At 41.6% G+C, this 27,786-nt stretch overlaps 1 protein-coding gene and 1 pseudogene across 5 annotated transcripts in view; one reads left to right on the forward strand and one right to left on the reverse strand.

The window, feature by feature from the left end:
- The window catches only part of Fam172a (family with sequence similarity 172 member A), a 428,434-nt gene that overhangs the window by 347,551 nt on the left and 53,097 nt on the right, over positions 1-27,786 (reverse strand). The window lies entirely within an intron of this gene.
- On the forward strand, positions 4,716-10,139 carry LOC130887659 (SH2B adapter protein 1-like; annotated as a pseudogene).

Raw genomic sequence — 27,786 nt, forward strand, 5'->3', positions numbered from 1 at the left:
CTAAGTAAAGAGGAAGTGCATTGTAAGCAACTTCCAGAACTCTAAAATTGACAGAGATAATCTCGCTGCCTGGACAGTCACCCAAAGTTCTTCTGTACCGTTGGGGCATCCATCTTCAGGCTATAGGCCCATAGTATCCAGCAGACTTTTCCATGAAGCAGGAAGTTTCAAAGACAGTTTAGCCACTTTCTTCTGTGTCCTGCAGAATGTCTCACAAATTCTTTCATGAAGCAGGAACTCCGAAGGACCATCTCACCTTTAGGCAAGTTCAGTAGTCATCTCTCTATGGGTACTGCATGTCCAGTAAAGCAGTCCAGTCCAAGAAAGAATAGTTTCTTGCCCAAATGCTAATGAGCCTCTTCAATGCCCATCTTCCTCTTGAAGTAATTGGTGCTGCCAGGAACAGACGTGTCTCACCGTCATGAAAAGTCCTAAGTTATTAAAACATTTTAAATGCCATATTCTGAGGGTCTCTGAAAGATCTGAAGAATACCTATATAACTGAAATATATCTCTATACATCTAGAAAGTCTAACATGACTACAATCTTGACTATTATAGATGACTATCTATTAAGCTATATTTCTTAATTATACATTACATTTTTTAAAATAAATTTTATTTTATGTGCATTGGTGTGAAGGTGTCAGATTCCCTGGAACTGGAATTACAGACAGGTGTGAGCTGCCATGTGGGTGCTGGGAATTGAACCCAGTTCCTCTGGAAGAGCAGTCAGTACTTTTAATCACTGAGCCATCTCTCCAGCCCTATACATTACATTTTTAAATGAACTACACAATCACAATACCTTAATCAAGAGCAGAAATATACATGTAACAAAGTTAACCTTAAATCAATATCAATAAAGCAAGATCCATACCAATACAAAGTATTCATCTCTATAGCAGTTGGCCCCTTTTTGACTAAGAAGCTGGTGAGGTAAGAGTTGGCTGTGGTTTTTTCCTTTGTCTCTTTGATCTTTCAACAGTTATCCAGATATCTGATTCCAGGTTTTTATTATTAAGACCAATTAAAATTCACAGTACAGTGCTTCTTAGTCTTAAATGAAAGGCTAAATTAGAATGTTCCAAGTAGATTTAGCTATCAGAAATTTCAGGTTGTGTAAAGACAGAGAACATGTTTTATAACTTATGTGAGACAAATTTAATGGCCTAATATTGTACAGAAACACAACTGAAAGAATGTGTACTTTTCTTTCCTTTTTCCTTAAAGTATCTTTGTGTGCAGTATCTGCAGGTGTTTGCTGGGCTGCATGCAAGTGTGTGCATGGGTATGGACATTGGGGTCCAGGGTTAACATCAGTAGTCTTTCTTGACTGCTTTCCACACTGTTCATTTAGAAGAAGTCTCTCACTTGATCTTACGGCTACTTTCATCAGTCAGTTTGCTATAGGGTTCCCTATTTATGTCTTTCAAGTGCTGGAAGTACAAACAGCCCACCTTGCACACCTACCATTTATGAAGGTATAGGGGGGATCAGTAATCTGGTCCTCATAATTGTGAAACAAGCCTTTTAAATACTCAACCATCTCCCAAGGCCCCCAAATCATATATTCTTAGGATATTGGATAGTTTTCTACATATGTCACTTGGAAAATGTTAGATAATAGTGTTGCTTAAATTTTCTGTATGTTCCAATTTTTTCCTCACCCATCAGTGCATTATTGAAAGGAGTATGGAAATCTCCAACTATACATGAGTTTATTTAACTATTAATTGAGTCAGTTTTGCATTGTATCTTCTCTGTGATTTTAAGATCTGTTATTAAGGACATGAACAATTAGAATTATTATGCCTTGCTGAAGATTCACTCCATTCATCAGGATATAATGATCTTATCAGAACTAGTAATACTCCATATAATAACCTCTAATGTTAATATAACCAGTCTGACTTTCATTTGAATAACTGCCACCATTATCAACAGGAAGAGAATACTGCTATTCATATTTCTAAATGTCCAAAGAGTTAATTTTCATTTTCTTCAAATAATAGTTTAGAATTATACTGAATTTTTTCTTCCAGAACTTTAAAGTTATTGCTCCATTATGTTCTACATTATGTTATTTCTTTTCTAAAATGTAAGATGTCAGATTGGAGAGATGCCTAATAGGCTAAGTACTCCTGAGCATGCACTAGAGCTGGAGAATCTGCAGAACCCACATACAACCCAAGTTTGAGCATGTAGCTGTAACCCTAGCAGTACACACATGGAGTCCTGGGGCTTGGGGCTCACAGGCTAGCCAGGGTAACCCATTTGTCTCACAGACTAGCCATGATAGCCCATTTGTGGGCATCAGTTTAATGATGAGATCTATCAAAAAAAAAAAAAAAAGAATGTATGGATACCAGAGGAAAATACCATACATCTGACCTCCACATGCACAAGAGCTAGCAGCATCCGACACACATACACACACGCACGTACACACAAGCACGTAAGTACACACACCCATACATACAAACAAACAAAACAAAAATAAACAAGTAACATACAATGTCTTTTCCTCTTTCACCTGCCTTTAAGACTCACTCTGAGTAAAGTAGCCTAGATGCAGAAAAACAAATCGCACATTTTCTCTCATTTCTGAATGTTGGCTTTGAACACATACGTGTGTGTGTGTTTCACTTAAAATATCCACAGAACAGAAAATCAGTAAGGCAGTGTACTGGCTAGTTTTGTGTCAATTTGACAGACTAGAATCATTCAGGAAGACGGAAGCTCAATTGAGAAAAGCACAGAGATTGGATTGTGGGCAAGCCTGTGGTGCATTTTCTTGATCAATGATTTATGTGGGAGGGGACAGCTCACTCTGGGCAGTGCCATCCCTGGCAGGTGGTCCTGGGCGCTATAAGAAAGTAAGCTGTACATGTAACAGGAGAAAGTGAGTAAGCAGCCTTCCTCCACACCCTCTGCATCAGTTCCTATTTCTATGTTTCTGCCTTGAGATTTCTGCCCTGACTTCCCTGTAAGATGAAATAAATGCCTGTCGTTCTCAAATTGTCTATGGCCAAGGTGTTTTATCACAAAAGAGCCATGCAAAGAGCCCTGGTAGTACAAACACACACACACACACACACAGGATTTTGAAATGGAGTTGCCCTACAATAGTGACTATGCTGCAGAGTTTAATGTCAACTGGATAAAGCAACAATTGCCTGAAAAGAGGGAACCCTGAATGATAAAATGCCTCCATAAAATCAAACTATAGGCAGGCAAGCCTATCTGGCATTTTTTTAACTAGTGATCAATAAGGAAAAGCCCAGTCCACTATAGGTGGAAATAGCCCCGAGCTGGTGGTCCTAGGTTATATTTAAAAAGCAGACCGAGCTAGCCATGAGCAGCAAGCCAGAAGACAGTGCTTCTCTGCATCAACTCCTGCCTCCAGGTTCCCACCCAGTTTGAGTTCCTGATTTGGCTTGTCTCGATGTACTGTATTAAGAATATGGAAGTCAAATAAGCCTTTTCCTCTAAAAGTTGTATTTTTCCATGGTATTTCATCAGAGCAATTGTATCCCCAAGACAGTGACAATTTACTACTAGATACCATAGGCTATCAAATATAAGACCTTTGCTAAGAATGAGTTAACCTTTTTTGACCTCTTTCCAGTGAGGTCCTGAGGCAAGGCAATACCACAAGCACAAGCAAGAGCATGCAAACTCAAAATGAATAAGCAAAATTGGCCAAAGCAACCTATCAGCTACTAAAAGCACAGTAACTAATGGCGTGCACTCCTAGCCAATCACAACACACCAGCAATGACCGCCAGTTTCAAAAGGACCAACCAAAAACATCCCTGTGGCAGCTTAACCCTATGAAAGGCCCCAACACTTTTACAACAAAGAACTTCTGCATTGGAATCTTTCAGAGTCTATGTTATTGCCTCTGCATTTAGCACAATAGGCAGCAGCAACAAACCCACAACAAACTGGTGCCCAATGTGGATGGACCTTTTCCTTTTGCTTGTTTTTTGGGTCCTCCTTACCCTCTTTCTTGTTTGCTGCCCCAGCTGCTGTCCCTATCTTGAGTCTCCGATGGCGTCTTGAGTTCAGCCCCTTCATCTGTTTTCAGTGAGTTGCCCTGACTTTCTGTTTTCTACGCCCTTTCCCATCTCTACATTTCCTTGCTTTCCCATTTGTCTTCCTAGTTAGAAACTCTCCATCATGATGCAGTTAATCCCAGCACCTCCACATAAGGGCTGACCACCCAGGAGGTAGAACCAACAAAGGACCCTCCAACCTGTCCTTTTCACCCAGAGACACTGTGGGCACATGGCCTGGCCTGACAAACCGCAGATCCCCCAACACTACTTTCCCTTTTCCCTCCTCGCTCCTCCTTGCATGTACTCCCTTGCAGCCAGAGAGGAACTGACGACTTTTGCCCGGGGTCACTCTCCAGGACTGTCTGACCTTCTCTTGCTTTATGGGAAGTCCTGACCACTCTTCTAGAGTAGACTTTTGGAACTTTTCTCTCTGCTTCTCTCCCTAAAAATTCAATAGTTACGAGACCTCCAGTTAAGAGCATCAGGGCAGTGGCCGGTCTAGTAACTCACAGAAAGGCTTTGGCTGTTACACTGTGGTAGATCCCTTTCCCTTCCCGGGTTGGAACTTTCTCCTCAAAGGGCCGCTATTTCCGCTAGCTTGACCCTGGAGCTCAGCACATGCACCAAGATGCAGTTGCTGCCACTTAACCCATGTCTTCTGGCTGCTTTCTTCTTTGCTGCCCCCTCCTCACAGACTCCCCTTGTCCTCCAGGAGCCCATCATGAATGGTGCCCCTTCCCTTCTCTGCCAATATTGCCACCATGCCCTCCCCCGGGTTGATAAGAAGTTCTGTGAGTCCCATGCAAGGGCTGCCTTGCCTGCCGTTTTTGCCTCTACCTGAACTCCCACCCACAGTACACAGAGCCTGGAGCAGAAGCTGCCTTTTCTGGCCATTTTGCTGAGCTATTCCTGCAGCTGAAGTGAAACGGGCCTTGGCCCCATCCGAGCCCTGGTGTGGACATCGCACCACCACATGACTTGTCACTTGAACGCTGCAGGGTGGGCGGGTCCCTAGCTGTGTTGGGCCCATCTCTATCTTCTGAGGACCTAGCTGCCCCCCTTCCGTCCTCAGTCTCTTCCTCCTCTACAATATCCTCAAAGTCGAAGCTCAAGAAAAGATTTTCCCTCCGTTTAGTGGGTCTCTCAGTCTTCTGTAGGAGGCATCCTGCACTGGAGAGGGGCCGTAGACTCTTTCTCTCCAGCTGGGCCTCTGGAGACCACATCAGGTCCTCCAGTCCTAGGTGGAAACAGCAAATCCAATTCCTCTGGTGGTGCTGGGACAGTTGGGAGGAGATTGGCTAGTGACGGCACATCCCCTGGGGAGAGATGGACTTACAGCTTTGAGAGCTGAGACTGGAGGGGTAACCTTGAAAGATGGAGCAGGAATGGCAGCAGGAGTGGGATGTGGAGGAGGGGCAGCTGGGCTGACCTCACGGGGAGGCCCTTTAGAGTACATTCTGGAGACAAATGATGCACTTCATGTGAAGGTCTGGGTATCTGACTGATGTGGGAGTGATTTCTTTCTAATCTCTTGCTTTCATTGGTTAATTAATAAAGACTGCCTAGGCCCATTTGATAGGCCAACCCTCAGGTGCGTGGAGTAAACAGAACAGAATGCTGGGAGAAAGAAGCCGAGTCAGTGAGTCGCCATGATTCTCACTCCAGACAGAAGCAGGTTAAGATCTTTCCTGGTAAGCCAGCTTGTGGTGCTACACAGAATATTAGAAATGGGTTAATCAAAGATGTGAGAATTAGCCAATAAGAGGCTAGAACTAATGGGCCAGGCAGTGTTTAAAAGAATACAATTTCCGTGTAATTATTTCGGGTATAAAACTAGCCGTGCTGGTGGCCAGATACCAGGAACTTAGCCCGCCGTTCTTATTACTACAGAGTGGCACCCAACGTGCTAATGAACTCCACATAAAACCTGAGAGGGGTTAAAAAGGACAGAGAGAGAATTTAATACAGCTTTTTGCAGTTTGTGGGTTGCGTACCACAAAGAAATTGTCCTGACTCAGCAGCAGGAAAAGACTGGCTGTTTTAAAATGCTGGCTTCCTGGGTTGTGCCACCATTGCGATCTCTGTCTGGCTCCTGCAGGAGACAGAGCTTTTGAATGGAGCATTTGGAGTAAAGTGCTACGATTTGTTTGATGGCAATGTGGACTGCTGTGTGCCTGGAACTGTGAGTGGCTCAGGGACACCAAATGGCTCTGAGGCAGGAGCTGCTCAGCTCCACCATGCTGAACTGTGCTGGTCTCAGGCAGGAACTACCGTAATTACCATAATAACAGCGCAGTTAAGGTCTAGACTGGGCAGGACACAGGCGGTACCGTATTACCTGTACATGGTGCAACTTAAGTTTTTAAGAAGTGCTTAAGCCGGGCGGTGGTGGCGCACGTTTTAATCCCAGCACTTGGGAGGCAGAGGCAGGCGGATCTCTGGGAGTTCGAGACCAGCCTGGTCTACAAGAGCTAGTTCCAAACAGGCTACGCTCCCACAAAGCCAGTTCATGTATTAGGATCGAAACCTAGTGCCATTGTCCTTGGCTTCTCATCAGCCTTCATTGTCCGCCTTGTTCAGAGAGTCCAGTTTCAACCCATGCTTATTCAGTCCCAGTCCAGCTGGCCTTGGAGAGCTCCCAATAGATCAGTTCCACTGTCACAGTGGGTGGGTGCACGCCTCGTGGTCCTGATTTCCTTGCTCATGTTCTCCCTCCTTCTTCTCCTCATTTGGACCTTAAGAGCTCAGACGGTTGATCCAAATTGGTGTTTGGATGCTCACCTTCCTGGACCTAGATAGAAGTGGGAGGACCTTGGTCTTCCTATAGAGCAGGGAATTTGGACTGCTCTTCAGTATCGAGAGGGAGGGGGAGTGGACTAGGGGGAGGAGAAGTGGAGTGGGGATAGGGGAAGGGGAGCGGGGGGAGGGGGCAATATGTGGGAGGAGGGGGAGGGAAATGGGAAACGGGGAGCAGTTGGAAATTTTAATTAAAAAATTAAAAAAAAAAAAAAAGAGCTAGTTCCAGGACTGGCTCCAAAACCACAGAGAAACCCTGTCTCGAAAAAGCAAAAAAAAAAAAAAAAAAAGAAGTGCTTAACATTTTAAGAAATGCTCCTGGATAGTAAAAAAATTACAGATTCACAATAAAACAGATTCAGACATAAAAGACCACAGTGTTGGATAAGTGTACGTAGGCTTGAGAGAAGAAAAAGAATATAGAGAATAAAGTTAATGGTTTAAAAAAAGGGTAAAGTCTTTAAAGAGACAGAGTACAGATAGTTATAGATTAAAAGAAATAAAGAAAAGCCATGTAAAAATGGAAAATTCACAGAGAGTCTGGATTATGTACATTGTGTTTTCTTTAAAATTTTTGACTGTAAAGGAGCTAAATACAGAGAGACATTTCATTATATGGCTGCCAAGTGAAACCAGAATGGATATCATAAGGGTATTATGACTTCAGAATTTGGGTCTAAGGATATGATGCTTTGGAGAGGGTCTTCTTTTGTTTTCACAGACGATGAGACCCTGTGGATTGTTTCTATCCCAATATGGTATGATAGACCATGTCCTCCAGAAAGGATGCTGTGAACACCTTCAAAAAATTACTTCATTAAAAAAAAATAAAAAAAAAAAAATTACTTCATTCAACTGCCGACTGAGATGACCCTGGCACACAAAAGAACTTACACCATGACAGATTTGAATAACAGTGCCCCCATTCAGCAGGAAGCAGTTTGGAGAGAAAAAAAACTGCGCCCATGTTCCGAAATATTGCTTATAAATGTTCTTTTACATTTAAAGGGGGATATGATATAAATATGAATAATTTTTATTGGTATGGATTTTAAGGTCAATTTTGTTATATGTATATGTATTTCTGATCTTGATTAAGGTATTGTGATTGTGTAGTTCATTTAAAATGTAATATATAATTAGGAAATATAGATTGTTAATGGATAATCAACAATAATAGTCAAGATTTTCTAGATATATAGAGATATATTTCAGTTAGATAGGCATTCTTCATATCTTTCAAAGACTGCAGAATATGGCATTTAAAATGTTTTAATAACTTAGGGTTTTTCATGGCAATGAGACACGTCTGCTCCTGGCAGCACCAGCTACTTCAAGAGGAAGATGGGCATTGAAGAGGCTCCTTATGGAGTTTGATACCCATTTGTACAAGAAACTGCACTTGCCTGGACTATTGCATAAACTGGACACAAAGAACCCACAGAAAGAGGACTGCTGAACTTGCCTAAAGGTGAGATGATTCTTTGGGTTTCCTGATTTATGAAAGAGTCTACGAGACATTCTGCAGGACACAGAAGAAAGTGACTGAACTGTCTTTGGAAATTTCCTGCTTCATGAACACTATGGGCCTGAAGGCCGAAGACGGATGCCCCAACAGTACAAAAGAACTTTGGGTGACTGTCCAGGCAGCGAGATGTCTCTGTCATTTCTAGAGTTTTGGATTTCTTGTTTGCTTAGGTAATATTATATCCTTCTGGAGTCTTTGACGGAGTTGAAGAATAGATAGATATAGTTGTTTTCCTTTGTTATGATAAAAGACAAAATAGATATAAATATTGTAACTGTAATTATTACTTGATAACTGCTTTGTTATATGTAATTTTGCTATGTTAAAGTTAAAGCCTTCCTTCTTTTGTTTAAACAGAAAAAGGGGAAATGATGGAGGAAGGTGTTTGGTTAATTAATAAAGAAACTGCTTGGCCCTGGTAGGTTAGAACATAGGTGGGTGGAGTAAACAGAACAGAATGCTGGGAGAAAGAAGCCGAGTCAGTGAGTCGCCATGATTCTCACTCCAGACAGACACAAGTTAAGATCTTTCCTGGTAAGCCAGATTGTGGTGCTACACAGAATATTAGAAATGGGTTAATCAAAGATGTGAAAATTAGCCAATAAGAGGCTAGAACTAATGGGCCAGGCAGTGTTTAAAAGAATACAATTTCCGTGTAATTATTTCGGGTATAAAGCTAGCCGTGCTTGGGGGCTGGAGAGATGGCTCAGAGGTTAACAGCATTGCCTGCTCTTCCAAAGGTCCTGAGTTCAATTCCCAGCAACCACATGGTGGCTCACAACCATCTGTAATGGGGTCTGCAGGCACACATGCAGACAAAATATTGTATACATAATAAATAAATATTAAAAAAAAAAAAAAGCTAGCCGTGCTTGTGGCCAGGTACCAGGAACTTAGCCCGCCGTTCTTATTACTACATCTGACATCCAAAAGTGACTAAGCCCAGGATCCTGCCTTGCTATCAGCCCCCATCACATCCCCTGATCCCTGGGAACTCCTTCCTCACAAAGGATAACACAGACAGCCATAAGCTGCCCTGACTGAATCATTCAGAGTCTGCGCAGCTAGGATTTGCTGCTGGGACCCAGTGAAAGTAACAACCACCTGTTATAGGGGGCTAATGGGGGTCTTTCTGACTGCAGGCGGTCAGCTTCCTTCTCCCTTAGTTCTGCCTCCATTGTTGCCTCCCACTTTGACTCACTGGAATGGCTTCCTCCGGAATTGCTCCCTCGCATTCCCATTGAGGAGGGGCCTCCAGCAGGAACAGTTCATGTCTTCCCACCTCCCTACCCTACCCTCTCTGGATACTCCAGAAACAGCCCCAGGGTCACTCCTATTCTAGGAGGAGTCATAGGGCACTGAGGGGGATTAGCCCCTCTTAAGACAGCCTTGGTTCCATGGCATACTCTCTCAACTCAAGGCTGCCCAGTTAGTGCTGGAAGGAGACATTGGCTCCCATGGTGTCTTCCTGGTACATCAGAGTAGGAAGATGTGGTGAATATGTCCTCACTTTCAACTTCCAGGGCAAGGCCAAACACCTGTGCTTGTCACTGAAAGAGGAGGGTCAGTGCTGGGTCAAACATCTGCGGTTCCAGCCCACTTTTGAAATGCTTGAGCACTTCAAGGTACATCCCATCCCTCTGGAGTCTGGAGGCTACAGTGATGTTGTCCTTGTCAGCTATGTGCCCTCCCAGCAGCAGCAGGGCTGGGAGCAGGCTGGAAGCCATGCAGGGCAACCAATGTTACCCTGATTCTCCTTATTTTGACCAAATACTCAGACAATGGACCATACAGCTTTAAACCCAGTATGATTGGTACTCCATGCTGAAGGCAGTCTTTGACCCCTCAGTCTTCCTCCGATGGCATTCTGCTTATGATGATGCAGCAGAGACCCAAGCCTGTACAAATTTGCAATTTGGACTTAATATTACCCTCGACATGTTTGCTGGCTATAGATAATATACGGAGCCTGTCTCACAATCCATGATTGGCCTACATGCCTATTTCCAACAAGTGTCCAACCTAGTCTTCAAGGCCCTCAAACTTTATATGCACCAGGACATTATAGGTTATTTCCACAGTCTTGTCTAGTAGGCTGTAGAACCATTTCCTAAATTTTTGACCTGTGTCACCAATGTTGTGAAAAAGTGCATTCCATCTGTCCCTACCAAAGACATCTTTATTAAACAGCTAACCTAGGGGCCGGGCAGTGGTGGCGTACACCTTTAATCTCAGCACTGAGAAAGAAGAAACAGGTATATCTCTGTGAGTTCAAGGCCAGCCTGGTCTACAGAGTGAGTTTCAGGACAGGCTCTAAGGCTACAGACAAACCCTGTCTCAAAAAAACATAAAAAAAAAAAAAAGAAAGAAAGAAAGAAAGAAAAGAAAAGAAAAATCAGCTAACCTGAGAGAGGCTCAACACTGTCTCCCATAATGCCATTACACCTGGTAGAAATGAGGATATTCATAAGTGGGTCGCAGCCGCCCGTGATACTGACACACAGAATGAGTTTCCACCCTTATGGCTTCCATCAATGCCTTTAGTCAATGCCAAACTTGACAAGGATGGTAATTCTGCCCCGCCAGAGTGTACTTCTGGGGATGTGGACAGTCTGGTCACTTATGTAGGGATTGTCCAAAGACCTAATACCCTAAATGCCGAAAGCATTGTCATTGGGCACAAGACTGTAAAGGCTCCCAGCAGGTCCTGATATGAATGATAGACTGGTCAATGGCTTCACACTCCTGGTGCATGAAGGTAAGTGGTGTGCCTTGGTTTGCAATGGTTAAGGTGAACTGGTTCTCATCCACTAGGCAGGTATCTTCAATTCCACAAGCACAGTACATGCCATTTAAAAAGCTGGACTGCCCCAGTCCTTTTGTTCTGTCTGCTGAGGTTACTCTAACAGCAGTAGAGCCAACCTTAATAGAGACTTCGGTGTCTTTGCGAGCTAGCATGAGAGCACTGTGAAACACTTTTGGGTGTTCCAGAGCCCAGGTGGCAACAGGGATTCTGTTGCTCATGCTCTATGTGCTCAGCCAGCTTCCTGGGACAGTCTATGAAAATAAGCTATTTGCTGCCCTTTAGGAGAGTAAGCAGCCGCTCGTGGTACTTAGTGTTCTCCCTGACCCAGGAGTTAAAGTTATACATATAGACTGTAGAGACATTGCCATAAGCAAAGCCAGGGAAACAGCAAACCACTTAGAGAGGAAGTCTGTTTTAAAGCGACTGCTAGGTCCAGTATGGGCATGCTAGATAATCATTTCCCCCAGGACAGATGACTTTCTGCTCTTCTCCTTTTCAAATTAAAGATAAAAATTATGCACACCATCAAACAATGCCATCCTCCGGGCCACTATAGCCTTTACAGATGGCTATAAATAAAACATATTTTGAGTTAATAATAATGGGAGTTAATTATAAGGAAAGGATCTATACCCAACCAAATCCGGGATCACTACAACTACAATAGTTATTGGTGGTCCGTAAGGTATTGGAAATGACCCAGTCAGAACCCATAAATATTTTTTCAGATAACCACTATGCCTCACAAGCATGCAAAATATTATCTTTTGAAAAATTAAAGTCCCAAAAATATTCCATCTCCAAAGCCATACAAACTATTCAAGACTTATTACTGTCCAGAGAACAGCCCTGGCAAATATCCCACATCAGGTCTCATACGGAACTGCCAGGAATGCTAGCAATAGGCAAGCAAAGAGTAGACTACCTGATTATGACTATGGCAGCCTTTGCTGGAACAGGCTACGCTCCTCCACCACCAATTTCATTTGTCTCCTCAAAATCTACACAAGCTTTTACCGGGTTTACCCTTGCTCAGCTGTAGACATGTAATCAGAACCTATGCAATTTAACTCAACAAGAGTCAAGCCATTAGATTTGTCTACCACGTTCTTTGGCCATGTGTGGGATCACATAAAATCCCTATTGAACCCATCTAAACTTGTTGCATGGTGCCTTATGGGAAGGGTGGTGGTATCTCTAATGTTTCTACTTAAGTGTCTCCTACAGCTAAGATCCAGCTAAGATACAACAGCAGATGAACAAGGCAACATTCCAGGTGTTAATGGTTATGGAACGTGCAGGATCAAAACCTCCAAGGAAGGTGGTCAATGCTTGGTTAGTGCAAATACAGGATGCCATTTACAGTCCTCGTTCTTCTTAAAGTCTCCCCTTGCTTCTGATTTCTTGGGACTTTCCAGGGGCCCAACTCTTCAAGGATTGTAGTCAAAGACATGTTAAAGCCTGTCCGGCAGGCCAACCTAACATATACATAGCCCAAAATGCTGGGGGGTGGGGTCCCGAGGTGGGGTTATAAAAATTCATAACTCCCACTGGGTGATCCAATAAAAATAAAATAAAAAGTGTGAGATGAGGTAAGGCAATAGCGCAAGCACAAGCAAGTGCATGCAAACTTACCAGGAATAAGCAAAATTGGCCAAAAAAAAAAAAACCTGTCAGTGGACCAAAGCACAGAAACTAATGATGCTAACTCCTAGCCAATCACATGCCAAGAGTGACCACCAGTTTGAAAAGGACCAAACAAAAATGTTCCTGCAGCAGCTTAATTTCCCTAACCCCGCTAACACCCCCCACCCCAACCCTTTTACAATAGAGATCTTCTGCACTGGACACTTCCAGAGTCTATCGTTGCCTCCATGTCTCCTAACACACACCCTACCCCCGGGAACCAGGGATAGTACAACAGGCAGCAGCAACAAGCTCGCAACAAGGTCCCAAAGTACTCCTGCCACTAAACACTACAGACTAATGCTACAGTGCAGAATTTGACTGTCAGACACTATTGTTGAAGACACAACATACTTAAATCATAAAACATGGAGAGATGAGACAGGTACTTACCTGGAAGCTTCATCATTCTTACTGGTGATTTTACATAGTGTTAGAATATGCCTATGCATGTTACAAGAGGAGAAAAGTAATCACCAATCTTACCAGCTGTCAACCTTTCAAGCTACAATAATGACTGGTCTCTTAAAACATGATTATTGGTACAACAGTGGCACCAATGTCATAGGAGTAACCAACTACTTTCTGGTTGGATTTAAGAGCCACTTCACAAAATGAAACCCTTACCTGGTACCAGTATCAGGCCAAAAACCTGTGGGTAATCATGTAATAGGCCCTAGGGTTGAATCTATTATTATTATTCTGTTAAATTGGCAAAGTGTTCAATTAACTCCTAATGGCTCATTATAATACCCATAAATCAATGAATATCTCAACCCTTTTTGAAGTAGCTTCTATTTGCAGTAATAGTAATTAATACAATTAATACAGAATCCCACAGCTGGCAAAGGTCTAGAGAATAAGGGAGTGTAGAATGTTCAACCCTAAATGAAATATCTATATCATACCCACTCCTCCCAAGGCTCAAGGAACACTGCAGAAAAAACACTAAGACTGTAAAAGAACCAGTAAATGACTACAAGGAAACAGTATCTTCAAGACACAGCAGGCCAGTTGTACATAAACATTGACAGCAGTTATGACAGAATACACAAGACTTGTACAACCTCAAGACAGACCAAATCCCAGTATTTCAAGGCATGAAGTCCCATCCCTAGCCAAGGAGCTATTGGCAGAGGACAGCTGCTAGGAGAAGGAATGGTAGTTTTCTTTAAGAGTATAGCACCTGCTAAATTGGAAGTGGCCAGTGGACAGCAACACACCCAAGAATATATGGGCAACACAAAGGCTTGATGGGCTTGGGAAAAAGGAGACATAAATTAGAATAGGTAGAAAAGGTGAGATTTTTCAGGAAGGAATTGGGAGATGAGAATATGCAACCAAACACATCATACAGAACTTTAAAAGAGCTAAAAGAAATAAGAGAGAATGCAAACCACTGGTCATTATCAATTCTATTATGTTGTCCTTTATGAAGTTTTGGGCATGTGCATTTATATTTCTTAATCAGCCATTATTTTTTTAAATAATTTTTTTCCTGTCATTTATTTTCTTTCCTTCTCAGATTCCAATCCCAGAATGGGGTCAGTGAGACTACTAAGCAAATAAAAAGGCATGCCACAAAGGATGACAATTTAAGTCTGATCTTTGGAAACCACATCATAGAGGAAAAGATCCAACTTGCAGAAATTTGTCCTCTTATCTCCACATGTGTGCCATGGCACTCATGTCACTACACAAAATAAATACATCATTTGTGTTTATATCTAAAGTGCTTTGATACTGTCCCACATTCTGCTCCTCTTTCATTTTTGGCTTTATTTGGGGTAGCTTTTGCTCCTTTCCTGTACACTGTCCACTCTTTATTTCAACAGTATCAACTTTGCTAGTAATCACATTAGTACATTTTCTTTTCATATATTAAGTGTCACTTTGGAATGCATCTTGTTTTGTCCCTTATCACGTTTTCATAGTTTTCTATCTTCTTGGATTAATTGCATAGTGAAATTTCACACACACACACACAAAATTGTAATATTAACATCACTTTAACCTACTCTTTTCCTATTTATTCAGTAATAGGTTATATGACTCTGCTGTGATTTCTGTACTGGGCTAGCAACACTGTGCATTTTATGTTTGCTGCTGCTGTACTGTATTGCTAGGACCTTTTTTCTGGGGTAATGAATATGGTTTAGCTACTTGGATACAGCATGGCAATTTTGAGAACACTTTCCTTTTCTTCATTTTCTTTTCTGTTCTCTAAGTTTTGTTTTTTGTTTTTGTTTTTGTTTTTGTTTTTTTTTTTTGAAGTGCTTTTTGAATGGCCTTTTATTCTGGGCTTAATTTAGATAATTTAGCAAGATTCTCCTGTGGAATATCAAATTTAATATGTTTTACAAAGCCGGGCGGTGGTGGCGCACGCCTTTAATCCCAGCACTCGGGAGGCAGAGGCAGGCGGATCTCTGGGAGTTCGAGACCAGCCTGGTCTACAAGAGCTAGTTCCAGGCCAGGCTCCAAAGCTACAGAGAAACCCTGTCTCGAAAAAACAAAAACAAAAACAAAAAAAATATGTTTTACAAGATTACTTCATTCTGGTGAAAACAGAAAAATTACTAACTCATGGCAAAACTGTTTCTTTCTAGAGGTTTATTAAATTACTCCTGTGAACACACTAATTAGTAATCAGCCACAAATTCAAAGCAAACAGTACATATTTCTAGAGCAGTATTTTATTTATCTTGCGTCTGTGCAGGATCCCCCTCTCTAGAATTCCCCTTACAGATTTGAGCAGATCCTAGATATCAGTTTTTTGAGCTCTGTCTCATCAGTTTACTCATATTTGAACTCTATGTTGCATATCCAAGATACTGTCCACCATCTGAAAAGTATTTCATGTGCGTTCTTTGCTTTTGGTAAGAAAAGTCACAGGACAAATTCATTCTCTGTTGCTATGGTTATGGCAGAGAGTGAATGTCCTATACACACACATTCATTTACCATTCTTCTACTGTAGACAGAAAGACATTTTACTATCTAAAACACGAAGCGTTTACCTTTTGTAAATGTCATGCCCATGATAGGTCATCTATGATTTCTGCTGTCTTTAAAGTGAGATTGAACAAATTTAAAATACTTTAGTAAACACTTGCAAAATGTTAAGTAAAAATCCATTCAATTTTTATATACACATATACCTAAACATACGCAATCTATTATAATTATTACATCTATACTTAATTCAATCCAATGAATTTTCATGAGTTGCTGTTATTTAATCTTTCCAAGCATCCAACTTCATTTTCACTGGAAATGTATTTGTTTTGTTCCAGTTTCATTGTCTTACAGAGGCAATAAATGAGTGTGAGAATAAGCTCAGCTCATGGAAAAGAAAAAGAAAACCCTAGAGTATCCTATACGGCTAAAGTATTTATTGTGAATGAGTTATGAATTAGGTTAATAATGAAAATAATAAATTGGTTAATAGAGATTCTACAACATGATCAAGTTATGCTATATAATTTTATACCAAAGGACTGCAAACTTTTAAGGTGGATTTATGAGACGTTGACTACTTTTTACATTTATTAATTTACTGTACGTGAACAGGGTGTTCAAAGAACCATGGTATGCCTGTGGAAGTCAAAGGGCAACTTTATGAGTCAGCTCTGTCCTTCTCCCATGTTGTTTCTGAGACTCAGACTCAGGTTATTAGGCCTATTGTTAACTTCCTTTTCCTGCTGATCCATCTACTATGAACTCTTAAAGAACAATTGATGAAAGGAAGTATGTCATAAAATGGCAATTGTGTCAAAGACCTTTTAATCTAAGAAATCCCATCTCCTTTGTCAAAGCAGTAAGCACTTGAAAGGATGAAAAACAAACTAGACAGAATATCGCTGAAGCACCTACTAAGCTGTCTGAGTTAAGGTTTCTACTGTGTTGTGATGAAATACTGTGACCAAAAGCAAAAATGAGAGGAAACGGGACTGTTTCACTCATATTACCATATAACAGTTCAACATCACAAGTTCCTTAAGACAGGAACTCACCCACCCAGGGCAGGAACCTGGAGACAGGCTCTGATGCAGAGGCCATGGAGGAGTGCTGCTTGTTCCTCCGTGGTCTGCTCAGCCTGCTTTCACATAACACCCAGAATGTGGTGGTGCCCAGGGTCTACACTGGCCAACATGTGCTGTACCCTCGCACATCACTAATTAAGAAATGCCCTAAAGCTCTGCCTATAAAGGCATTTTTTCAGTTGAGGTTCTCTCCTCACCGGTGATTATCCCTTGGGTTAGATTGACAGAAAGCTAGCTATCAGATTAGTCATGGTGGACTGACTCATGATACCTAGGGAGTTTAATAACTGTGATAATAAACAGGTTTCTTTTATATGTACTCTCATCAAACATTATTACAAAATCAAAAATAGTTTCATAGTTATATTGAATGAGCCATCTAAGTTCTTTTCTTCTGGGCTTTCAAATGCTAAGGGACGTAGAACAGCTCTTTCAGCATTGGAGGTGGGGAGCGTGAAGAGGAATGTAAAAAGAGTAGTCTCAGTTTGTGCATAGTCTCTAAACAGTACCAAAAAGAAAAAGTTGATAAAAACTTGCGGTATCAAACCTTTATGGTAGTGTTATCAAAGGCTGGTGGACCAATGGGAAGCTCTGCCAGTACCATAGCACAAGGGCCCCAAATGAAACCAAACTATTTACCGCAGTTTAGACAGGCCTACGAAGCCAGAAGGGAAGGATAATACTGAAGAGTCCATCTGCACTTCATTAAAGCCGATAGTATGACAACTAGGGCAACAACTGCTAGGACCACCTGAGTCCCTTAGGTCAGACTACTAAAGGTAATATACACATGTAGAGGCAATAGCCTGGTGGAAAAGAAAAAGAGAACTTTCTAAGATCCCAGAGCACAGATCAATGGGCATTCTACATAAAACATTTCTATAAGATGTAGTTAGATTGGAAGATATGGAATGGAATTAAGATAAAAGCCTGAATGAAAGTATTGCTGAGTATTGTGTTTACTATTGGAAATTTATTACTGAGGTGTAGAATTGTTTCAAAACCTAGCATTATAAATTATAGATTAAGAGATGAGTAAGTTTTGCCTAAAGATAAAATAAATTCATACAAAATAATTGTAATCTATTCAGATTATTATTTTAAAATTCCACTCAACTGAGTGATTAAAAAGAAGATATTAGGGTTTAAATCAGTAATATTTAGGAAGCTAAAGTATACATTCCAGAACTTGATGTATGACAGTCATAGATCTGTTATGAAAACAGTAGATGACTCATAGGGACAAACAATGGGCTCCTGAGGCCTCGGTAAGGAGACACTACAGTCCCAGCTCTCTAATATGGTGTCAGCTGTAGAAAAAAACACTCCAAAGATGACCAAAATTTAGTGATTAATGTCACAAATCCCTTTTTTCTTTTCATGTTTCTTTCCTTTCCTCGCAGGAGAGAATATTCAAGATATATTACATGTTCAAGCATGCTTCTATTAGCGCCTTTCCCTTGACGTTTAGCACAACAGAGTCAAGGTCCATTCAGACTTACATATGATGGCTCCAATTTGCTGTTCTGATCATGGCAAGCTGAATTCATTAGCTTGCTGTCATGATTTGGTAAAATCAGACAATATAGTATATTATTTATCTAACTGTATTGGGAACTAGAAAATAAACCAAAACTAATAAACATAGCATGGTGGCATATATAACCAAAAAGAGTGGCTGGTAACACAACAAAGCCCCCAAGGCCCCGAACAAACATTATTAAGGAGAATAGCTATAGACAGGAGCCACTGGTTATATTCTCTAAGCAAGCATCAATGGCTATATTTGTCTTCCCTATAAACTGAACTTGAAACAAAACTGGTGGTTGGCTGCCGCTGTGGTTACAAAGGGCATATATTCTCTATTGGGAAACGCTGCTAACCTCTATCCATAAAGTTGTATGGAAAAAAATGACACATTTAAATGAGGCCTGAACAACAGTAGGTTATTTTTGAATTACAAAAAGTCAATCAATGTCATTGTTTCCTATGATCAACACTTAGACATAATTTTGGAAGTATCCACAGCCTGAATTCATGCAGAGTGGAACTTACAGCAAAGACCATGTGCGCTGCCAACCAAGGACTGCTGGGATTTTGAACAAGAAAATTACCAGATGTCACAACATGACACGCACTTGTTGAAAGCAATAGTTCGTTGTTGTGATTGAATTTAAAATTGCCTTTGTAACTAAAGAAATAATATTCAAACTCCCATAATTTGGGGGCTTATGCCAAAACATTCTAGTTGTAGGAAGGCAGTACTTCCCCAAAGAGACGGTTAACCTGAGCTTGTGAGAGCTCAAGGACCCTGGTCAGAGAGCTAGGGAGCCAGCAAAATTGTGTAACTTTGTCTTTTCTGGGGCCCCTAGCAATGTGACCAGGACCTGTTCCTGATGCATGAGCTGGCTCTTTGGAATCTATTCCCTATGGCGGAATGCCTTGTTCAGCCTTGATGCAGTGGGGGGGTGGCTTGGTTCTGCCTCAGCTTGTTGTACCTTACTTTGTTGATTCCCATGGGAGGCCTTACCCCATCCAAGTGGAGAAAGAGGACCCATCTAAGTGAAGAAGGAGGAGGAGTGGGGAGAGGGTAGGGGGTAAACGGGAGAAGGAGGTAGTGGAGCAGGAAGAGAGGAGGAAGGGGAAACTGTGGTTGTTATGTAAATACTTTTAAGTAATAATAAATTTAAACAATAATGAAAAAAGAAAGTACAATAGTTTCTACAGAAATGCCAACCAGAGGAACACAAGCATACTTAGTACATAGTTCTTTCTTAGCACGAATTTTGGAGCCACCTATACCTTTAGATTCTAGTGCCACACAGACATTACTCCACTAGAATTTGTATCTCCTAGGAGACAAAAACCTTTCTGAGATGGTGTTGTGATGCGTATCTGTAATTCTAGCACCTGGGAGACAGAAGAAGAATTACAAGACCAACCTAGTCTACATAGCAAGACTATTGTCAAAAGCAAAGGGCTGGGGACACAGTCAGCGGCTGTGGGCTTACACAGCATGTGTTGTTCCTGGATGCTACCCTTAGCACCAGAAAAACACTTCATTTATAGAGGGTAGGTCTAAGGTAGAGGCTTACTGTTTGACAACTGCCAGTTCACTAGGGCATGGGACAGCAGAAACAGCTTCATTGCATGGTATCATTCTTGCAATGACAGAAGAACTAAACAATAAAAACCCTAAGGTTTGCATGTATGCTGACTCCTAGAGAGTGGAGACTAGCTGACATGGGCCGAACAGTGGGAAACTGAACTCTGGGGTCATGAAGAACTGCAGCCTGTGGTGAAGGCCCACCAAAACGACAAGTGACTTTAAGGGAATTTCAAAAGTTGTAAAAGTAGGGCATCTTGGTATCCATCAAATAATTACCTTCCAAAATAATAGTACACTAGAACCAACAAGTAAACATGTCAGGAGACTTTATTGATGCTGTTACTCAAGTTGATAACCTACCTGGACAAGGGGGAGCTACAGTCATCAGTGAGAACTGATCACTAACACACACCATATTAGCTGATTTTATGGTAGCTTAACACAGTTAGAGTCATCTGGAAAGAGGAAATTTAAATTGAGAAAATGTCTCCCTACGATCCATCAGTAAGGCATTTTCTTAATTAGTGATTAACAAGGAAAGGCTGAGCCAATTGTGGGCTGGTGGTGGTGGGTTCAATAACAAAGCAGGCTGAACAAGCAGCCCTCCTCCATGTCCACTGTGTCAGCTCTTGCCTCCATGTTCCTACCCTGTTTGAGTTCCTGTCCTGACTTCCTTCAATGATGAACTGTGATGTGGAAGTGTAAGACAAATAAACTTTGGAGAAAGAAAATGAAGAATATATCAGAAAATAGAAAGATCTTCCATGCTCATGGATCTGTATCCTTAACATAATAAAAATGACCACCTTACCAAAAGCAATCTACAGATTCAACAAAATTCTTAGATTCAGCGAAATCCCCATTAAAATCACAACACTAATCTTTACAGACCTTGAGAGAGCAACACTCAACTTCATATGGAAAAACAAAAAACCCAGAATAGCTAAAACAATCCTGTACAATAAAAAAACTTCCAAAGGTTTCACCACCCCTGATTTCAAGCTAGAGGGGCGGGAGGAGGGGGAGGGAAATGGGAGGCGGGGAGGAGGCAGAAAATTTTTTTTTCAATAAAAAAAAAAAACTGCATGGTATTGGCATAAAAACAGACAGGCAGATCAATGGAATAAAATCAATCAAAAACTGGGGAAGAGTTGTTGGGGTGGGAGGCAGAGGGGAAGTAGGGAAGAAGGACTGGCAGGAGATAGGGGAGGGGAAACTTAGGTCATTAATTTAAAAAAATTAAGAATAAATACATGGCAAATAGAAGGAACGGTAGCTGAATGACTGATCAAACAGGGATGCAATCAAGAAATCTTGAACCACACTAGTTCAGGGTGAAAAAACAGCAGTGCCTGTCTTCACACAATTATAGAAGAAGCTGGAAGTGATGAGGCAGTATCTCTGCCAAGACCACCTTGGCTTTAGAACCTGACAAACCTGAGCAGCATCATGGTGGGATCATATTAAGTATTATCTATGAAGACAAATGCACTAACTTCTTATAAGTGAATGGAGTGCTAGGAATATACCTCTTAGTTTTCAGGTTGTGTCTACCTCCAACAAGAGCATCTGAGACGAAAGTTCCAGGGAACATATTCTGCCCGGCTATTAACTACCCAATACACCACTCCCACCAAGCTCATCCCACCAACGTCAATGACAAGACAGAAGTGTTCCTGGCTATAATGGAAAAGAGAGGCTTGCTACATGCCTGTCATGCCATGGTGGGCTGAAATGTAGACACACCTTGTTTCTGTGTGTGGAAAGCTATTACACAGAATAGAATGGTGAGCTTCTGGTAGGAATAAAATAGTAGGCACTGTGTGGGGCCTTATAGCATACTCTGACAAAATTATATCCTAGTGGGAGCTGCTGAGATGACTCAGTAGGTAAAGACATTTGCCAGCCACTAATGCAAGTCTGGTGACTTGAGTTCCATCCCTCGAACACAAATAAATGCAGCAGGAGAGAACCAAACTGTAAAAAATTATCCTTTGGCCTCCATGTGCCCACTCTGGCAGATATGCCTGCACACATCATTAATATACATGCAATAGAAGATAAATTTTAAAAAATTTCATCTTAGAGTAATCTCTCTCTAGTTAATTCTGAGTCAACTTGGCAGGCCCATAATGTGCAAATAATATTTGGTAAAACATTATTGCGGGAGTTTGGGGGAGTAGGTTTATTTTTTAGATGGGATTCATAATTAACTTGGTAAGTTTTAAATAAAACAGATATCCATATCATAGGTGGGCTTTAACCAATCAGTGAAAGTCTTAACAAAATTAACTTGCACCCATCACAGAGAACAGAATCCTGCGGGAGATAAACTCTTTAGACTTCGGTTTCAAATTCAGATTACAGTTCTTTACTGAGACTTCACAGAAAACAAGTCTCCCTCCCTTCTCAGTCTGTGTGTGGGGGGGGGGGTGTTTGGGTGTGGGTGTAGGTGTGCATATAGGTATGTTTGTGTGGGTGTGTATGTAGGTGTATGTGTGTGGAGGTATGTGTGTATAGGTGAGTGTGTAGGTGTGTGCTGATACACATATAGAATCCTGACTACCCATCTACCCATAAAGCTGTAGTGTGCTGGGGTCTCCTCTCCTGACACATCCAGTAATGAAGAAAATAAATAAGAAAACTAATAAAACATTGTGCATGCTATAGGAGAACGGCTTTAAAAGCACATAGGAGACATGAGGGTGAGAGGGACCAGTCTATCCTACACAAATCAAAGAAACCATTATTAAAGGTTGAACTAAGACTGAAAGATCAATAAATACCCTCAAACTGATGGGGTAGTAAAACACACAGCCAGCACCACATGCTCTTTCCCTGAGAAGAGTACCAGAGATATAAAACAGTATGATGGATTTTTTAAAAAGTCAGTAGGTTTATATAGCTCAAACATAGGGTGAGTTGGGTTAGGGCAAGAAAGAAAGTAAAAATACCACAGACATAAAGGGTGAAACAGAATTCACATCTCTGAAGGCTCAGCAGTCCATGACCAAGGTGCAGGCTAATTTGGTTTCCAATGAAGAGCTTTTTGTTTTGGGGTTTCGTTAATGTTCTTCAATCCTTCCTTGCTTCCATTCCCCACCCCCACATGTATTTACCTTCTCACTGCCCCACATAACCATTACGCCAGTGTCAGAGGAGGAGAGAAAAATCTCTCACCCCACCATTGTATCCTTACTTAAGTTAACTTAAGCTCTTTAAAACCCAATTTAAAGAAAGATTACATTTTGAATTTGAAGTTAGGAACACAATTCAGTGCAGAGCAGTAAAACTTAAAGTAAGCTAATTAAGAGAATATGTAAACTGCAGCTAAACTACTGCAAATGAAGACAGAGAAAGACAGTATGTTAAGAAGTTAAAATGACAAGATGTGGTAATTATGAAGGACTGAATCAACGACATTTCTGACTTAAATACTGGAATGAATGATAGACTAACCATCTAAAAAGAACAAGCAAGTTAATGTCCACATAAAATCCAGAGACATCATTCTCTAAAATCCAGGTCCAGCGGCAAGCAGAAGTGAGAAGTCGGAATGACTTAGGATTACTATGGAGCACATCATAGACTCCATCATCACTGAAGGGCCTGAGATCTGCTTATCCACTACTTAGAGGTTGTTCAGGTTTTTTCTGCTCTGTGCATGCTAGCACAGAGCTGAACTCCTGGGTCAATGACAATGAAATGAAGGAAGTGGAATAATGACAGCACGGCACCATCTTATTTGCATTGGTTCCCTAGCTTCTGATCTCCAAGAGGGTAATCTAAAACCCAAAAACCGAAGAGAAGCTGTTACAGGAGTACAGCACGTGGGACTCTTTATTATGGTGGGTAATACACAAGCATGTTCTTTGTCCCTCAAGAATGCACATTTACAACTATACCTCTGACATATGGTTCAAAGAAACAGCAGGCCTAGAATTCTGTTGTTGTTTGGTGGTGATGGCAGTGGTGGTGGTGGATTTTTGAGACAAGGTCTCATTCTAGCCTAAATTGGCTTTCAATTTATTATGCAGTCCAAGCTGGCCACAAGTTTATGGCAATCCTTTGGTTTCTACCTCCCACGTGCTGGGATTAGAAGGATGAGCCTTGTATTCTCAGCTGATACAAGACATACATGCGTAAAGCATGGGAGACACAGAGTAGACTATCACAACACCCACCCAGCTATTCCATTCCCTCCAAAACCCCAAATGCAATTGCCCAGCAACCACACCCCTAGGGCCCAGGTATTTTAGACAGGACTTCTATTATGGTGATGAAGTACACTAACCAAAGCAAGACAGGTGGGAAAAGGAATATTTCATTCATACTTTGTCGGGGCACACAGATGTGAGCCCATTCCACCTTGTCTGAAAGTCAGAGTTTGAGCTTATTTAAGTTGTTAAAAACAGGTTACAAATAAGAGATTCTGGCTTAGGGTGTGGTTACTAGTGTTCTGAGTACTGAAGTAGATCACTCCACCTGGCTTAGGGTGTGGTTACTAGTGTTCTGAGCACTGAAGTAGACCACTCCACTTCTGGCTTAGGGTGTGGTTACTAGTGTTCCGAGTACTGAAGTAGACCACTCCACTTCTGGCTTAGGGTGTGGTTACTAGTGTTCCGAGTACTGAAGTAGACCACTCCCCCTGGCTTAGGGTGTGGTTACTAGTGTTCTGAGTACTGAAGTAGACCACTCCACTTAGGGTGTGGTTACTAGTGTTCCGAGTACTGAAGTAGACCACTCCCCCTGGCTTAGGGTGTGGTTACTAGTGTTCTGAGTACTGAAGTAGACCACTCCCCCTGGACCAAAGGTCGGAGGACTCAGGTCTATTCCTTGTGTCGTGCTAACCAAGTCTGTTCCCCCCCCACTCCCCTTTAGGAACAAAGTATAAAAGCACATGGAAGAATAACAGAGACGAATTCAGTTTTCACCGAATGTTCCTCCCAATGCTGTATTTCTGCCTCTTATTTCTCCTATATCTCTGTTCCTTTTTCCTAATAATTCTAATCCTCACATTCCTACTACGGAACGTATAAGTTTTGTTGAAGCTGGTTTTTGACAGTACTTCCATTTTACTGTTCCTCGCTGAAAGCAGTTAGGACATGAACCCAAGCAGGGCTAGAGCTAGAGGCTAGAGCTGCTACAGAGGCCACAGAGTACTGTTGCTTACTGACTTGCTCTTCACGAATTCCTCAGCCTGCTCTCACATAGCACCCAGAATCACTAGCCCAGGGATGGCACCACCAGCAATGGGCTGGGTTCTCCCACACCTTATAAATGCCCTATAAAATTACCCTGATATCCAAACTAGAGAAAGACAATAATAAGAAAGAGAATTACAGGCCAATCTCATTCATAAACATTGATGCAAAATTACTAAATAAAATACTGGCAAATTGAATCCAAGAACATATCAGAACCATCATCCACCATGACCAAGTCGGCTTCATCCCACAGATGCAGGGATGGTTCAACATACTGAACAGGGATGGTTCAACATAAATCTGTCAATGTAATCCACCATAGAAACAAGCTGAAAAATAAAAACCACATGATCATCTCATTAGATGCCAAAAAAAAAAAAAATTTGACAAAATACAACACCCCTTCATGATAAAGGTCTTGGAGGGAAGAGGGATACAAGGAACATACCTAAACATAATTAAGGTAATAAACAGCAAGCCAACAGCCAACATCAAACTAAATAGAGAAAAACTCCCAGCGATCCCACTGAAATCAGGAACAAGACAAGGTTGTCCACACTCTCCATATCTATTCAATATAGTTCTTGAGGTCCTAGCTAGAGCAATAAGACACCAAAAGGAGATCAAGAGGATACAAATTGGAAAAGAAGTCAAACTCTCACTGTTTGCTGATGATTCGATAGTTTACATAAGTAATCCCCAAAATTCTACCAAGGAACTTCTACAACTCAAAAACACTTTAAGCAATGTAGCAGGATACAAAATTAACTCAAAAAAAAAAAAATAGCCCTCTTGTACACCGATTATAAAAGACCTGGGGAAGAAATCAGAGAATCAACATCCTTCACAATAGCCACAAATAGCATAAAATATCTCAGAGTAACTGTTATTATTTTTTAAAAATGCTGCAAGATCCCCAGTGGCAGCAGGCAGCAGAAATGCTGTAGGTCCCCAAATTGTGGTAGCGGGCCATGTGGCAGCAGGCAATGGGCCCTGGAAGCAGCCAAACGGCTGCCGTCCCTGAGCAGTGGCTGGTCCCAGGCAGGAAGACACATGGCAGGTGGGCAGGTCCCAGTGAGCCCAGCCCTGTGAGCAGGCAGCGGGTAGAAAGCACATGGATAGACACATCACACAGAATAGAATTGGATATTTATTACTTAGAGGAAAGAGAGGGGGGAGAAGGAGGACAGAGAGAGAAAAGGGGGAGCAGAGAAATAAGGAGAGAGGCAGAAGCATAGCTGCCTCTCTGAGAGGAAGATGGAAAAGAGAGAAAGCTCAGGCCTGAAGCTGAAGATCAGCCTGCCTCAGCGGATGGGGGAGGGAGTGGGCATGGCTTGTAGGAACAATCATAACAGTAACTCTAACCAAACAACTAAAGACTTGTATAACAGCTGCACTCTTAACTGAACACTGCAGAAACTGTCTACTGCCAAGAGATTGGTAAAACCCATTTATTACAGTGGTAAGACTGAGAAACAGTTCTTGCTTGCTGTCAGCTGGGGGACCACCCTTCGTTACTAGAGGCCTCTCTGCTTCTTGCAAAAACTATAACTCAGTTCCAGTAATAGAATACTGAGACCTTCTCAGGCTTGAGCAAAAAAATCTAGGTTTTTTTCCCTGTTCTCATACCAAAGGGAAAATGCCTGTGTAATAATTCTGTTAAGATAGTAGCAATCAATACTCTAATGAGACTTAATCATCTACACTCCTGCCAACAATACTTGAAAGCCCTGATTATGTAAAGTCTAGTCAACATTGTACATGAGGTTAAATAGAACTTCACAGGTTTAAAATGATTTGCATTTCTTTCTCTATGAACTACTTATTCATGACTTATATCCATTGGTGAGTTTGGGGGTGTGGGGGAGTGGGCTTTGGGGCTATTCTTTTTTGTTTCTTAGTTGATATGTGGGCTATTGTATTGCTATTTTTTTGGGGGGGGGTTTTTTTTTCGAGACAGGGTTTCTCTGTGGTTTTGGAGCCTATCCTGGAACTAGCTCTGTAGACCAGGCTGGTCTCGAACTCACAGAGATCCGCCTGCCTCTGCCTCCCGAGTGCTGGGATTAAAGGCATGCGCCACCATTGCCGGGCTTGTATTGCTATTTTTAAGTTTATCTTATTCTGAAGCTTGAAAAGAACAAGCAGTCGTGAAGATTTCTTACAATCTCATTAACAAAATATGCTAAGCTTGACAACAGTCATTTCTTGTTTCAAGCTAGAATTAGACATTTCTCTTAAAATTCAGACTGCTTTTTAAAGCAGTGGTTCTCAACCTTCCTGATGCCTTGATATTTTACTACAGTTTCTCGTGTTGGGCTGATCCCCAAACATACAATTATTTTCATTGCTACTTCATAACTGTAACTTTGTAATTGTTATAAATCATAATGTGAATATCTGATGTGGCAACACAGTTTGCTCCAGTGCACAGGGGACATAAGAGCCAGAGGGGAGTGTTTCTGCCATTAGGCTATCCCCCATCCCACTCCACCCCCACGCCCACTTTTTCACCCGATTGGTCCTTGGAACCCTGCAACAGAGCTTGCT

This window comes from Chionomys nivalis, chromosome 15 (genome assembly GCF_950005125.1).
Source record: "Chionomys nivalis chromosome 15, mChiNiv1.1, whole genome shotgun sequence".
In the NCBI taxonomy this organism is placed as follows: Eukaryota; Metazoa; Chordata; class Mammalia; order Rodentia; family Cricetidae; genus Chionomys; species Chionomys nivalis.